Genomic DNA, 13559 nt, shown 5'->3' with positions numbered 1-13559 from the left:
ACATGTTGTCCGAACGGACTAGTACGTGGGGATCCCGTATATGTGGGAGGAAAAAGCTTGAGCGCGTTTTCGACCGCTATCATCTCCAAACAGTTTATATGGAGGCATTTTTCCTGGTCCGACCACAGGCCAAAGACCGGTTTGCCCTCGAACAGAGCGCCCCAACCTAAGTTGGATGCATCCGTCGAGATAACTTTGCGGCGTGAAACGGCTCCCATTATCACTCCCTGCTGGTACCAATCGGCCGCTAACCAGGGTCTCAGCGCTGAAACGGAGCTCTGAGTCACTCTGATTCGTATGCCGCCGGCCACCCAGGCTCGGCGAGGCATACGGGCGTTCAACCAGCGTTGTAGGGGGCGCATATGTAATAGACCCAGCTGAAGCACTGCTGCAGCTGACGCCATATAACCCAGCATCCTCTGAAACGTTTTCAGGGGCGCGGCGCTGCCCAGCTGGAAAGACGCGGCCAGGCACTAGATACGGCGCGCGCGCTATATCGACAGCCGGGCCGTCATTGCCACAGAGTCCAGTTCCAAGCCCAGAAAAGGGGTTGACTGACTGGGCAGTAATGAGCTCTTGGTCCAGTTGACCGTGAGACCCAAGCTTTCCAGGTGGCTGAGAAGCACAGTTCTGTGAGAGATCAGTTCTTCCTCTGACTGTGCTAGAATCAGCCAATCGTCCAGATAGTTCAAAATTCGCATACCCTGACCTCTCAGGGCATGCGATGTGCAAAATACACATCTGCAGTCGCCTTTTTAGGGGACTGACAGAGCGAAATGCTTTGACGGCTCATATTCTCATAAAAACATTATTTTTATTTGCTGTCAGAGCCCGGATTCGAACACGGGTCTCTGGCGCAAAACCCTAGTGTTCTGCCACTGTGCCACAGGGGGAGAACACATAAGCATCCAGTAAGCGCGAGCATATAAAAGAGCATCCTGTTGTGTGTCAGCGTTCGTTTTGCAGGCGTGCATGTGTTAAAACAGGCTCGTTTACTACAATATTAGTACAGCTAAGGGCAGAATGACCTCCGGGTTCCGATAGCCGTGATGCACGGGCTCGGGAACCTGATTCGGAGGCGCGGGCGCTCTTGGTGCTTGAATACGGCGGCTCTTTACACACATTGTCCCCGTGGCTTTGGACGGGGAACATATTGTGCGAGGGACGGCGCGCGAAAGCGGCGCCGGGGGTGCAGTGTTTGTCAGTATGTGTGAGCGCTAGGGGCGGGTACACACAGCGAGTGACCGGTAGTGAGGGGCCGTGTAACAGAGCGGGCAATGGGTAGGTGTGGGCACGGGGCTGTGGACACGTGACCTACATTCAATACTCGAGCGGCTTTTGTCCGCTTTATGAGAGTGGGCTCTGATAGAGACACGGAGTTTATAGTGCTTGTGTGTAGGGGTGAGCACAGAAACGTGGGCACATTTTCTACACTTGAAACACATGCAGCATGAGCCGGATCATCAGAATTGTACTCCTATGAGATTTCTCTGGGGTGCCGTGAAGACGGTGTTTGGGTGCAGGAGAGCGGGTTGTACAACGCACTCGTTGGCTGCAAAATACACATCTGCAGTCGCCTTTTCAGGGGACTGACGGAGCGAAACGCTTTGACGGCTCATATGCTCACAAAAACATAATTTGTATTTGCTGTCAGTGCCCGGATTCGAACACGGGTCTCTGGCGCGAAAGCCTAGTGTTCTACCACGTGCGTGTGTTAAAACCATAGGTTAAAACAGGCCCGTTTACTGCAATATTAGTATTTCCAGCCACCTGAACTTAGAGGGGGTTGAGAAATGTGTGAGAATTGGAGGTTGGTCCGGCCTCAAAACACTCTCTCTTCCTCCAGTGAGTGAGGCATTTTAGAGGCGGGTTCGCTTTCTGAAGTTAGAAAGCTGGCCGCGAGCTCGAAATGAACAGCATAATTTTTATATGCTGTTAGAGCCCGGATTCGAATACGGGTCTCTGGCGCGAAAGCCTAGTGTTCTGCCACTGTGCCACAGGGGGAGAACACATAAGCTTTCAGTAAGCGTGAGCATATAAAAGAGCGTCACGTTTTGTGTCGGCGATCGTTTGCAGGCGTGCGTGTATTAAAACAGGCTCGTTTACTGCAATATTAGTATTTCCAGCCACCTGAACTTAGAGGGGGCTGAGAAATGTGTGAGAATTGGAGGTTGGTCCGGCCTCAAAACACTCTCTCTTACTCCTTTTGCCGGTGAGTGAGGCATTTTAGAGGCGGGTTCGCTTTCTGAAGTAAGAAAGCTGGCCGCGAGCTTGGAGCGAACAGCATAATTTTTATCTGCTGCCAAGGCCTGGATTCGAAAACGGGTCTCTGGCGCGAAAGCCTAGGGTTCTGCCACTGTGCCACAGGGGGAGAACACATAAACTTTCGGTAAGCGTGAGGATAAAGAGCGTCACGTTTTGTGTCGGCGTTCGTTTTGCAGGCGTGCGTGTATTAAAACAGGCTCGTTCACTGCAATATTCGTATTTCCAGTAACCTGAACTTAGAGGGGACTGAGAAATGTGCGAGAATTGGAGGTTGGTCCGGTCTCAGCGGGACTCAGAACACTCTTTCTTTCTCCTTTTGCCGGTGAGTGAGGCATGCAGGGTGCTGAACATTGCTCGTCGTGACGGCGTTTGTTTGCAGGCGTGCATGTATTTATAACAGGCTCGTTTACTGCAATATTGATGTTACCAGAGTGACGCGTGCGAACGGGGCGCGGGGTAGCTTTCTTGTAACGTAAAGGAAGCTATCCCGTGGCCGCCCGCTTTCTGACATATCCCTTGTGAGTGGCGCCGTTTGCGCGGCTCGAACAGAGGGGAGCTTTCAGCGGCGGCGTCCTCGTCCAGCTCCTCTGCCTCATCCCCTGAAGTGGCGGCGGCGCGAATACAGAATACAGAATACACTCAGCTTAGTCAGAATACACAAAAATATCATTGCTAAAATAATATACAACTTAGGAAGAGGAAATTAAACGAAAGTAAAAAATAAATACAAAAAGCAATAAACAAAATGACAAAAGAAAATAAAATAAAACAACAGTTAAGGGGCTTCAATTAAGTTTAAGGCATCAATAAGATTAAGAAGTTTTTTTGCTGTTTTCTTCTTCATGAACAACAAGGACTTGCAATGCAAATTCTCTTTTGAAGACAGAAAAAAAAGGCTGTGTTTTTATCCATTTACATTTGTGGATGAAAAATTTACCTGAGATAATTAAAGTGTTTAAAAGCAGTTCATAGTTTTTGTCCTTCAATATAATTCCAAATGTGATATTATCTCTGGTGAAACTGGAGAGAGCCTGGAGATAAGGCTCCAGCCAATCATACATGTCACACCAAAAAGTGTTACTATAAGGGCAAAAGAAAAACAAATGATCCGTGGTCTCTATTTCCTCATCACAGAATATACAGTTGGTTAGATCAAAGTTAAATCTACGTGAGAGGAGTTCTCTTGAAGGATAAATGTCATTCATGACTTTGAAGTGAAGCTCTTTAGCTTTTGGTGATAAAGGTAACTTTAAAAAATCTGTGCGCAGTTTCTTCAGAGAAGAATGAGTGAAAATAAGAGAAGCCGCATTTCGGCTGTATTGCATTGGGTATAAAGTCAGAGTAAAAGAGATCACGGAACACTTTGTTTTGCAAAGTCCAACTACAGAACTGGTGACCAGCAATCATCAATGAAGGGAGAAGAGGAGGGTTGAGCAAATTAGGTAGTGCATTTTTTGCCATCAAAAGGAAGGCAGAAGGGATGCTTTGTATAACCATATCATAATGTTTACGATTGCACTGAAAATTTAATTTTGTACCAAAATCTTCAAAAGATAAAACATTGCCATAACTGTCCAGTAAATGTGTGACAGACCAAATGTTGTTCTCCATCCATTCATTGAAATACAGGGACTTATTCCTAAAGAGAATGAATCTGCAATTCCAGATGGGAACATCATGGGGAGTAAAATTGTGCTTGTACAATAGTTTCCAAAATAACAGAACTTGTGAATGGAATGCAGACAGCTTTACAGGAAGTTTTGGAATAACAAAATCACAGCGCAAAAGTAAATCAATACCCCTGGAGACATAATACCAGAAGCTATTACTGTTTGCTAGAAAGCATCTTAACCATTTAATCTTACAATCAAAGTCTATGGCTTGTAGTCCACCATCTTCATAGTCTTTCACTATAGTTGCTTTTTTTCAGATAATGTGGTTTTCTTTTCCAGATGTAATCAAAGTTTAATGTATTGATGGACTTAGCGGCTTTTTTGGGGATAGACAGAGAAAAGGCTGGGTAAATACACCTTGAAAGGCTTTCCATTTTTGGTTATAAAGATTCGACCAAACAGAGAAAGATCTCTATTTAACCATCTGTCTAATCTTGATTTACATTCATCCAGTTTGTTCCATACATTTAATGTTTCACTCAACTTAGTATCTTTAGTTATATGAATACCAAGTGTTTGACTGCAGTTTTAATAGGGATACCATAACCTGCCTCAAGGTGGCAGTCATGTATAGATAACAACTCACACTTTTTTAGATTCAGTATTAACCCAGATGCTTTTGAGAATGAGTCTATAGTTTCTATAACCTTTGGAACCTGCTCAACATTTTTAAGAAATAGAGTGGTGTCGTCAGCCAGCTGACTTATAACTACTTGGTTATCAAAGACATTTAACTGTTCAATATCTGAATTTTTAATGAGGATTGACAACATTTCAGCTGCAATTATGAAGAGTGATGGCAAAGCCATCATCTTTAACATGCTCATTATACTCAAGTAGATCAAAGGACAAGGCGAACATTATTGTGTATTGATCTACCTCTCATAAATCCTGATTGAGTGTCACTTATTATTTGAGGAAGACCCTCTTTAAGACGATTTGAGAATATGTGTGTTAGCAATTTATAATCATTATTTAATAATGTTATCGGTCTCCAATTGTCCAAGACTTTGGGATCTTTGTTTGGTTTTGGAATGAGAACAATTACACCTTGCCTAAACGTCTCTGGAAGTGAATGGTTAATTAAAGCTTCTTTAAGTGTTTATTCATTTATCTGGGGAATAAAACTTAAATTTTATTAAAGAAAGCCTCTGATGCATCAGCTGAGAATCTAGAAGAATCTAGATTACTGTAAAAGGAATAAACTTCATTGATTATAGTTTTAGGATCAGAGCATTCATTTTCATTAACCTCCTCAGACCCCCTGTCCACATCGTCCACATACGTGGACATCACATTTTTGGCTGTGTGTGTTGGAGAATTTTCCCTTGATTCATGTCTAAGTATGATGCAATGAAAAATGAAAAGCATGAAAAAATAGGTCTGAAAAGGATGAGAGAATGGAAAAATACCCAGTATGCAAGGTGTCAAAATACTGTATGAAACAAAGCACCATTATGTGAGGTTTGATCAATAGAGAAGACAGTTCTAACTGTGTCAGGGTCACCAGGCGTGACAGAGGGGAAGAGATAGATTTGAGGGTGCCCATTGGGCACCTAGCGATAAGAAAAAAGTATAAGACATGAACACTGGCCAATGTAACTTTAGATGTCCGGATGGCCAGCCGGCTTCTCACTTTGTTGCTTGTCAATAAAGTTAATTCTTCTGACCTGGAACCTCGACTCTGAGAAACTTCTTTGAGACCTGAACCAAAAAAAACTATGAATTTGCCACAACATAATTGGTGAGCCAGCCAGGAGTGGACGAGGGGTCGAGGAGTGGCCACGGTGGGCGTGCTGGCAGAGGCCTCACAAAACAAAGGCGCGCCATAAAATAAGGTAAGCAAATTTTTGCTTATATTTGTTTTGTGTTGCCCCTGGTAAGCTAACGCCCGGTTGGTGACTGCCTCGGTTGATGACTGCCTTAAATAAAAGACTCCACCAAAAAGAACCTAAAAGTGATAAAAGATAAGGAGGTAAAAGGAGGGTAGGTTCCAGGTTATGAGAAACAGTGCATGCAGTAATTGTTTGTCTGTCTATACGCAGGTGCGTATTCCATTCGCATGAAGGTGCATTGTACACGTGTGCGTCACGGTATTTTATGTGAAAAGTGCCTTTGTAAAATTATATGTTGTATTGTCCCTAAACGCAGAAGGTGCGTTTTAACGTGAGAAGCACGTTATTTGTGTACGCGAAAAGTGCGTGCCCACGCGAGAAGCGCGTGTCTCAAACGCAGAAGGTGCGTTTTAACGTGAGAAGCACGTTATTTAAATACGCAAGGGCGTATTCCATTCGCATGAAGGTGCATTGTACAGCGTCACGGTATTTTACGCGAAAAGTGCGTTTGCAAAATTATATGTTGTATTGTCCACAACGCAGGAGGTGCGTTATAACGAGAGAAGCACTTTATTGTTAGTCTTATCTGTTGTATTGTGTGCGCACGTGATCTGTTTTATGTGAGGAGAAAAGTGGTTTGTGTTTGTATGTCTAAGTGATTTTTCATCTTAAATATAAAGGAGAAAAGACGTTTCGGAGAAAATTAGCAAAAGTAATAATAATAATAATACTAGGGCTGGACCCGAATATTCGAATATTCGTTCGGTGGGTTTGTATTCGATTTGAAAATTTGACATTCGAATATTCGTTTTTTTTTGTTTTTTTTTGCACACCTGGGATCCCCCGCGAAACGGTTCTCATTCGCGCTTGAATAAGGCCGGCGACACACTGGCTGCGTGGAGTGAGCGTCTCAGCTGCGTGGCGTGTCCGTTTTTATTTCGGCTCCCATGTTAACAGGTTGGAGTTTGCACACTGCCTGCGTGAGACACGCGTCTCAGGCGCGGCTCAAGCCATGCGGAAAACGTGCATGCTAGAAATAGAACCGACCCCAGTGTTCCAGCAACGGGAGTGTTCTCTGGCTAGAGCGCAGAACAGTGGAGTTTGTATGGACCGAAGTGCATGCCTGAGCTTGTGTTTTGGGTTAAGCTGCGTTGCTTTGACATTGTGGAAAATAGAATAATAGAAACAAAATGTATTAGCCTTTTTACCCGTTATTATCAATCTAAATTAATCTCGTTTTTAATTTAAATTAATTTCGTTTTTTCTTTATTTAAATTTCGTTTTTCTTTATTTAAATTTCGTTTTTTCCTTTATTTAAATTTCGTTTTTCTTTATTTAAATTTCGTTTTTTCCTTTATTTTAAATTTCGTTTTAAATACAAAATTGAATTCTTTATTTAAATTTCATTTTTCTTTATTTAAATCTACTGTGTCAGTAATTTGTTAATCAGAAAAATATTAGACTACCTTAAAAGTATTGCTTAATTTAACAGACCTGTGTGCGTGCGTTTTATATCACTAGTGCAGTGTCCGTTATCGGAGCATAAAAAGCCCTGCCCGCGTGAGGCGCGCCGCTTCCCACTCGCGCTGTTCTGTAGTTTATTAAAAGTTTATTAATTCTGAATGTGTCACGTCTCGCATGTCCATCTATATTGCACCAAATGCGACACTGCACTCCCTGTGAAGTCGATTGGATAAACGGTTCTCGAAATAATCAAAATGCAAACGGACATACCGACACATAGGGAATACTGCCTTTATTAGAGAGAAGAATATGTTCGGCCCCCTCTCTCCGAAGCTTCGAATATTCGATGTTCATTACTACCGAAGCTTCGAAGCTCAAAAAATGGTATTCGGACCAGCCCTAAATAATACCTTATATTTATAATGTGTTTTTCAAAAAAAAAAAAAAAAAAAGTGTTATAAACTAAGAGTTAGAAATTATATTTGAGCAGACTTCATAGAAAGGACGGAGACGCAGAGATAGTGCTTTTTAACTGAGTTCTGTGTTCTGCATAAAATCACACTTGAGCCACTGTCCCGAAATTGTTACAAAGTGACCTTGGCACCGCTCAGTGAGAAAAAAAGGGAGTAATTAGGCTGAGAAAGCTGAGACAGACAAAGGCACATAAAAATAAAACTCTTACAAGAAATAATTTTTGAATCAGAGTTATTAAAAGTTTAATGGATGATAAAACAAAAATTGATGACAGGAAAAAAATAAAAAAATAAATCAAGATATCAATGAACTGAGAAAATTCCCCAAAATGGGCTTTGTCGGCTGTTTGGCCATCTTCCGGACTGTAAGCGTGATCCGGATAGGGAAACACAGCCCATATTGTCAAAAGTTTGATTGATTGACTTTGTCTTTTCATTTGTTACAAGAAAAATAGAAAAAATTATAAATAAGTGTGTGAGAGCGGCTTTGCGTGTGAGTGTGACACTGTGTGAGTGTGTGTATGAAATCCAGGGTGTACGAGTGTACGTGTGTCACTCGCAGAGTGGCACTGCGTGTGTGTGAGTGTCTCTGTGCGCGGCTGTATGTATGAGTGTACGTTATAGCAGACTGAAAGCGTTTGTATTGGGATAAAGAAATAAGGAGGGAGAGAAGTGACAGAGTTTTTTTTTTTTTTCACCTTTTGACACCTGAAGAAAAGTACACATGTGGTCTAGAGTGAGAGATTTTTACGAGGCAGAGGAGACTAGATTGCGGAAAGAAGAATGATTTTCAAGAGGCATTAAAACTAACCAAAGGTATTAAGAATCACTTCTGGTTAGAATAGATAATGAAGGACAGAGACAGGAGTTAACAGACCAAGGGAAGGATGAGCTTTTGAAAAAATTGACAGGAATAACAAATTTGAACCAGGTTGAACGAAAATGGCCCTTAGTGGATTGGCATGATATGATAAAGAAAACAGTTAACTCTTGAAGACCTGAGACCACACTTGAACAGATTTGACCTTCCCAAAACTACTACCTTTTGGATTCATTGCTGACAAAATCAGAAATAAAGCTAAATCCATTGTACATCCCATACCTGAAAGGAAATGCCTGGTATACTTGGCCTTGGGGTTTTGGAGGAGCCATGATTTTGAGGAACATGTATATGGTAGTGAGCTCAAGGCCAGAAAAGTGGGAAAGTGACACAATCGTTAAAGTCAGACAGGGAGGAGAAATCAGACCAGCACAGGTAGATAATTGGACACTGGAAAAACTGGTGGTAGTGGTAGTTTTGAGGAGCAACCCCAAACATACCAGTCATATGTTGGTAGAAATTCATGAAAAAGACAGAAGTGCAGTCAGTTGTCAAAAAAGAGCAGTCAGTAACAACTGAGAATGTTGCAACGATGGACAAATAGGAGAGGAAACGGGGAGACAAATCTTAAACAAAAAAAAAATGTAATTAGAAATAATTTGGCTTTGCCTCTTCATTGTTACAAGAAAAAATTAAGTAAAAGTGTGTGTGGGTGTAAAATGCACAGATTAGGACTGTTTGAAAAAGAACGATATTCATTTATAAAGAGAAACTAGAATTATGAAAGAACACTTGTTTCTCTCTCATATAGCAAAAGTAAATGGTGGCTGTGATATGAGAAAGAGAGGCAGAAAGGAGGGGCTGCCCCTGACAGAGAGAGGAGGGGCTGCAAGAAGAAAGTGAGACTGCATGTGTGTGTGTGTTCTCTGTTAAAATCTCTGTTACCATAAATTACATGTTTATCTCTGTAAAGCTGCTTTGAAACAATCTACATTGTTAAAAGCGCTATATAAATTACTTGACTTGACTTGTGTGAGGAAGGAAAGGAGGGAGACAGAGAGAAAGAGTTCACCTTTCCTAGTTCTGACTAGCATATAAACCAGAAAGTGAGCAACCATTTCCAACATACACTTTGAACAACACTTTGAGAGATTTTATTTGTAACTGTCGTCCCCACCAGTGGACCTGTAATAGAGGAACTGCATTTTTAAAATACCTGAGAAAGACTAATGAAATATCTTAATAAATGTCTGACCACCAATGTCTGAAAACTAGAATAACACACTGATAATAATTAAGATTATAATGGCATCAACACCTGTAGAGATACCAAGATCAGAATATTAATTTTGCAGAGATACTATAGGACAACCCTCCAAAAATGTGGAAAGAAGCCTAAAAACAAAATGACCAGCTGAGGGAACATTAGATGTGGATATGTGCAGAGACACTGAAACATTCGTAAAACATAAATAAATAAAAAGGTATTCAAAACAGTTTACTAAGAGATCAAGTAAGACAAATTTCACAAATACCAGGGAAACACCAATACAAATAATTGATAAGAAATTAACCTGAAAGAAAATATAAAAATTGCTTAAATGTTAGTTGACCGGTCTATGGGGGAATTAAATTAATAAGCAGGCCTAACAGGGATTGATATGGAGGATTGCGCAAACTAGTGGCCATCAAAAACACTGGAGTTTTCTCCTTAGTATAAGTGGTTTGTGTAGTTACCAGAGGAAAATCAAATAATTGATAAAAAGGTTTATAGAAATATCTGACATTTAGAGATAAAATATATATATAGAGAGAGAGAGACACATGCTAGATGTGGGTATGATTGACCGGTTATATAAAGACATGGCCTGTGAAGCATCTTGTTGTCCCTGCGAGACAGTTTTAAATTTGAGCCATTGCAGAAATTGAGATCTTTGGATTCCGTTAACTTAAAATAACTTGTGCATTGTGTTGAATGAGCAGGATTGGGTGATCACGCTAAACAGACATTTTTAACAGCCATACTGTATTATACACATTTCACAGTAATGAGACTCATTGATTTAATCCTAAAATGCTTGAGAGAGTAGGGATCGATATAACGAGTGATAAAAATACTATATATGTGACTGAAAATAAGGCAACTTAGACAGATTGAAAGGCTGCTATTTTCTGCAAACTGCAAAGAAGAAAAATGCTTGCTCTTTTCTGCAAAGAAGAACTTGCTTTATTAGAATTGCATGGGGAAACTGCTGTTATCAACCAGATGAGACTTCTGAAATTCAGGGACAATTGAAAGAGATGGTTGCAGAATTTATAAAGGATGAATTTGATTAATGCGGATCTCTGAGTGTTCAATTTCCAGATGACACCAGACAGCACTTGGGACGGCTCCCTCAACATAACCAACAGCAACTGGACTGTGCAACAAGTGAGAGCGAGAAACATAAGGACACGGCTGCAGAGAAAAGAAGAGGCGTTCGGTTGGTGGGCCTTCATCCCCTCTGGAAGAGGAAGCTGAAACTTCTGAGGGGCTGGTATGGACAAAGACTGTGTTGATGCAGAAACAACCAAGAAAACATCCTGCCATCATGCAAAATCATCATGCAGACTCCGTGGCTTGGCCAAAAGCCAGACTGAGGAGAGGCAGAGAGACAACAGCATCCAGAGTCAAACCACTATGTCCCAACATGACACCAGACCCCTGAATGCCAACAAAGACTGACAGATCAAGTGCATCGGATGAGGAGGGAAACACTCAGACAGCAGCCCAACCAGTTCAACTGATCGCTGGTCCAAGCAGAAGGACTGCATCCTTTACTGAGTGGGCACAGGTGATGCGTTTTCAATGATCACTACAGAGACCGCTTCAGATTTCATTGATTGGCCATATTAATTGTATTTTGATTATTCACTGGTCCAACAGCAGTTCTCTATATTCTGTGAAGCTGACACTCTCTATTTGCTTTCTTTCAATAGACATTAGTCCAGATGTAAGCATTAAAAAAAAAATGGGAGGGGAAGTGTTTGCATGACTCAATAATTAACTACAACTGACGCTGAACTTAGCATAGTGAGGGACTACTACTGCATTAACCAACTAGGGGTAAGTGCATAATTAGATAATTGATGATGTTGTCCATTGAACAGAGAGCTTTTGGGCTCAGCTTTATAAGCTTGATTGATACTGAGCTCTCTATCAGGAAAAAAAGAGGACATAATATGTTCAACAACAAAACATATGGATGATAAAGCTATGGTGCTGGTCACTCCATCTTGGTCAATAGTTATTTTTTTTAGGTTTAGAAATAAAAATAGTAACTACACAAATTACAAACACGTGATATCACAAATGCTGTCATTACCAGGGATTACACGATGTTAATATTGTTGGTCATGAATTCGAGATTATGCTAAAATCTCCAGTCATTTAAAAGAGCGTCTGAAAATAGGTCTGAAAAGGATGAGAAAATGGAAAAATACCCAGACATGCAGAGTGTTGAAATACTGTATGAAACAAAGCACCATTATGTGGGGTTTGACCAATAGAGAAGACATGTCTAACTGTGCCAAGGTCACCAGGCGTGACAGAGGGGAAGAGATAGATTTGAGGGTGCCCATTGGGCACCTAGCGATAAGAAAAAGTATAAGACATGAACACTGGCCATTGTAACTTTAGATGTCCGGATGGCCAGCCGGCTTCTCACTTTTGGCGCTTTTCCACTGCATGGTACGGTACGGTTCGGTTCGGTACGGCACGCTTTGGCGCTTTTCCACTGCATGGTACGGTACGGTTCGGTTCAGTACGGCTCACTTATGACGCATTTCCACTGCATGGTACGGTACGGTACGGCTCGCTTCGGGTCCAAGCGTACCGTACCGATACTAAAATGTGACGTGAAAACACTGCAGATCACTGATTGGTCAGACAGAATCATCACTACCAGCGTCATTGTATTTACAACACGAGACACTAAACCCGCTAGATTTAAATAGCCAGTAGACAACAGCCAACACTATAGCGCCTGTTTTAAAAGTATTTGCTTAAAAAAAAAAAAAGAGTATAAACTTAAAAAAAAGAAATGGCTGAATCGTGGTCAGTGGACGAGGTGCAGACGTTCCTCTCGTTGGTTGCCGAGGAGCGGATGGGGAAACCCGGAATGAAAAATTCGCATTTAATATGATGATGTCATGGCAGTAGAGACGGCAACTATAACGATCAGTCACACCCACTTTGAAGCGGTACTAACTGCAGTGGAAAAGCAACCGAGCTAAAGCGAACCGAACCGTGCCGTACCGAGCCGAGTCGTACCACGCAGTGGAAAAGCGAAGCGAGTCGAACCGTACCGAGCCGTACCATGCAGTGGAAAAGCGCCATCAGTTGCTTGTCAATAAAGTTAATTCTTCTGACCTGGAACCTCGACTCTGAGAAACTTCTTTGAGACCTGAACCAAAAAGAACTATGAATTTGCCACAACAATGGTAGGCCTCAATTTGGGGACAACCTATCAGAGTATGACCCCGATTGGCCCATAGGTGGCGCTACAGCAACCAAAAGTACAAAATCGCTCATAACTCAAGTGCCTTACACCACTGTGATCCCTGGCTCAAGGCGGACAAAATGGTTATCTCCAAATTCGATTTAGGCAGGAAAAATGTTCTGCTGTCGCATTTTGTCCAAAACCTACTTTTGCGAACTAGTCCCTGGTTTTTCGCCCGATCGAAACCAGACCAGTCTAGGACAATTCTCTGGACTCTCTAGATCAATAATTATCGAAAAAGTTTAACTTTTGCATTTGGGTGGCTGTAACAGGGCCTTAAAGGCCTTAACTGCTTGAACCCCGATAAATGCTGCTTGCAGCTTTAATTTATATAGCGCTTTTAAGCATGTAGATTGTTACAAAGCAGCTTTACAGAGATACATGTATAATTTATGGTAACAGAGATTGTTTTGGCTTTATAGTGGTTCTTTAATAAAGTAATTTTTTAGTGTGTGAGTGTGTGAGTGAGTGTTGAGAGTGAGTGAGTG

General features: G+C 41.6%; 1 protein-coding gene and 1 long non-coding RNA gene across 2 annotated transcripts in view; both read left to right on the top strand.

Annotated features, from left to right (window-relative positions):
• Window positions 1-13559, top strand: part of LOC309511858 (uncharacterized protein) — a 158917-nt gene that overhangs the window by 60474 nt on the left and 84884 nt on the right. The gene's annotated exons all lie outside the window — the stretch shown is intronic.
• LOC309512870 lies at window positions 5250-12128 on the top strand. The gene is made up of 2 exons (XR_014211204.1): window positions 5250-5319; window positions 11983-12128. It is a non-coding gene; the product is annotated as an uncharacterized lncRNA (long non-coding RNA).

This window comes from Leuciscus leuciscus (genome assembly GCF_965113295.1).
Source record: "Leuciscus leuciscus genome assembly, chromosome: 1".
NCBI classification, from domain to species: domain Eukaryota; kingdom Metazoa; phylum Chordata; class Actinopteri; order Cypriniformes; family Leuciscidae; genus Leuciscus; species Leuciscus leuciscus.
Note: the sequence above shows the minus strand (reverse complement) of the source record. Positions and strands in the feature narration are given on the sequence as shown.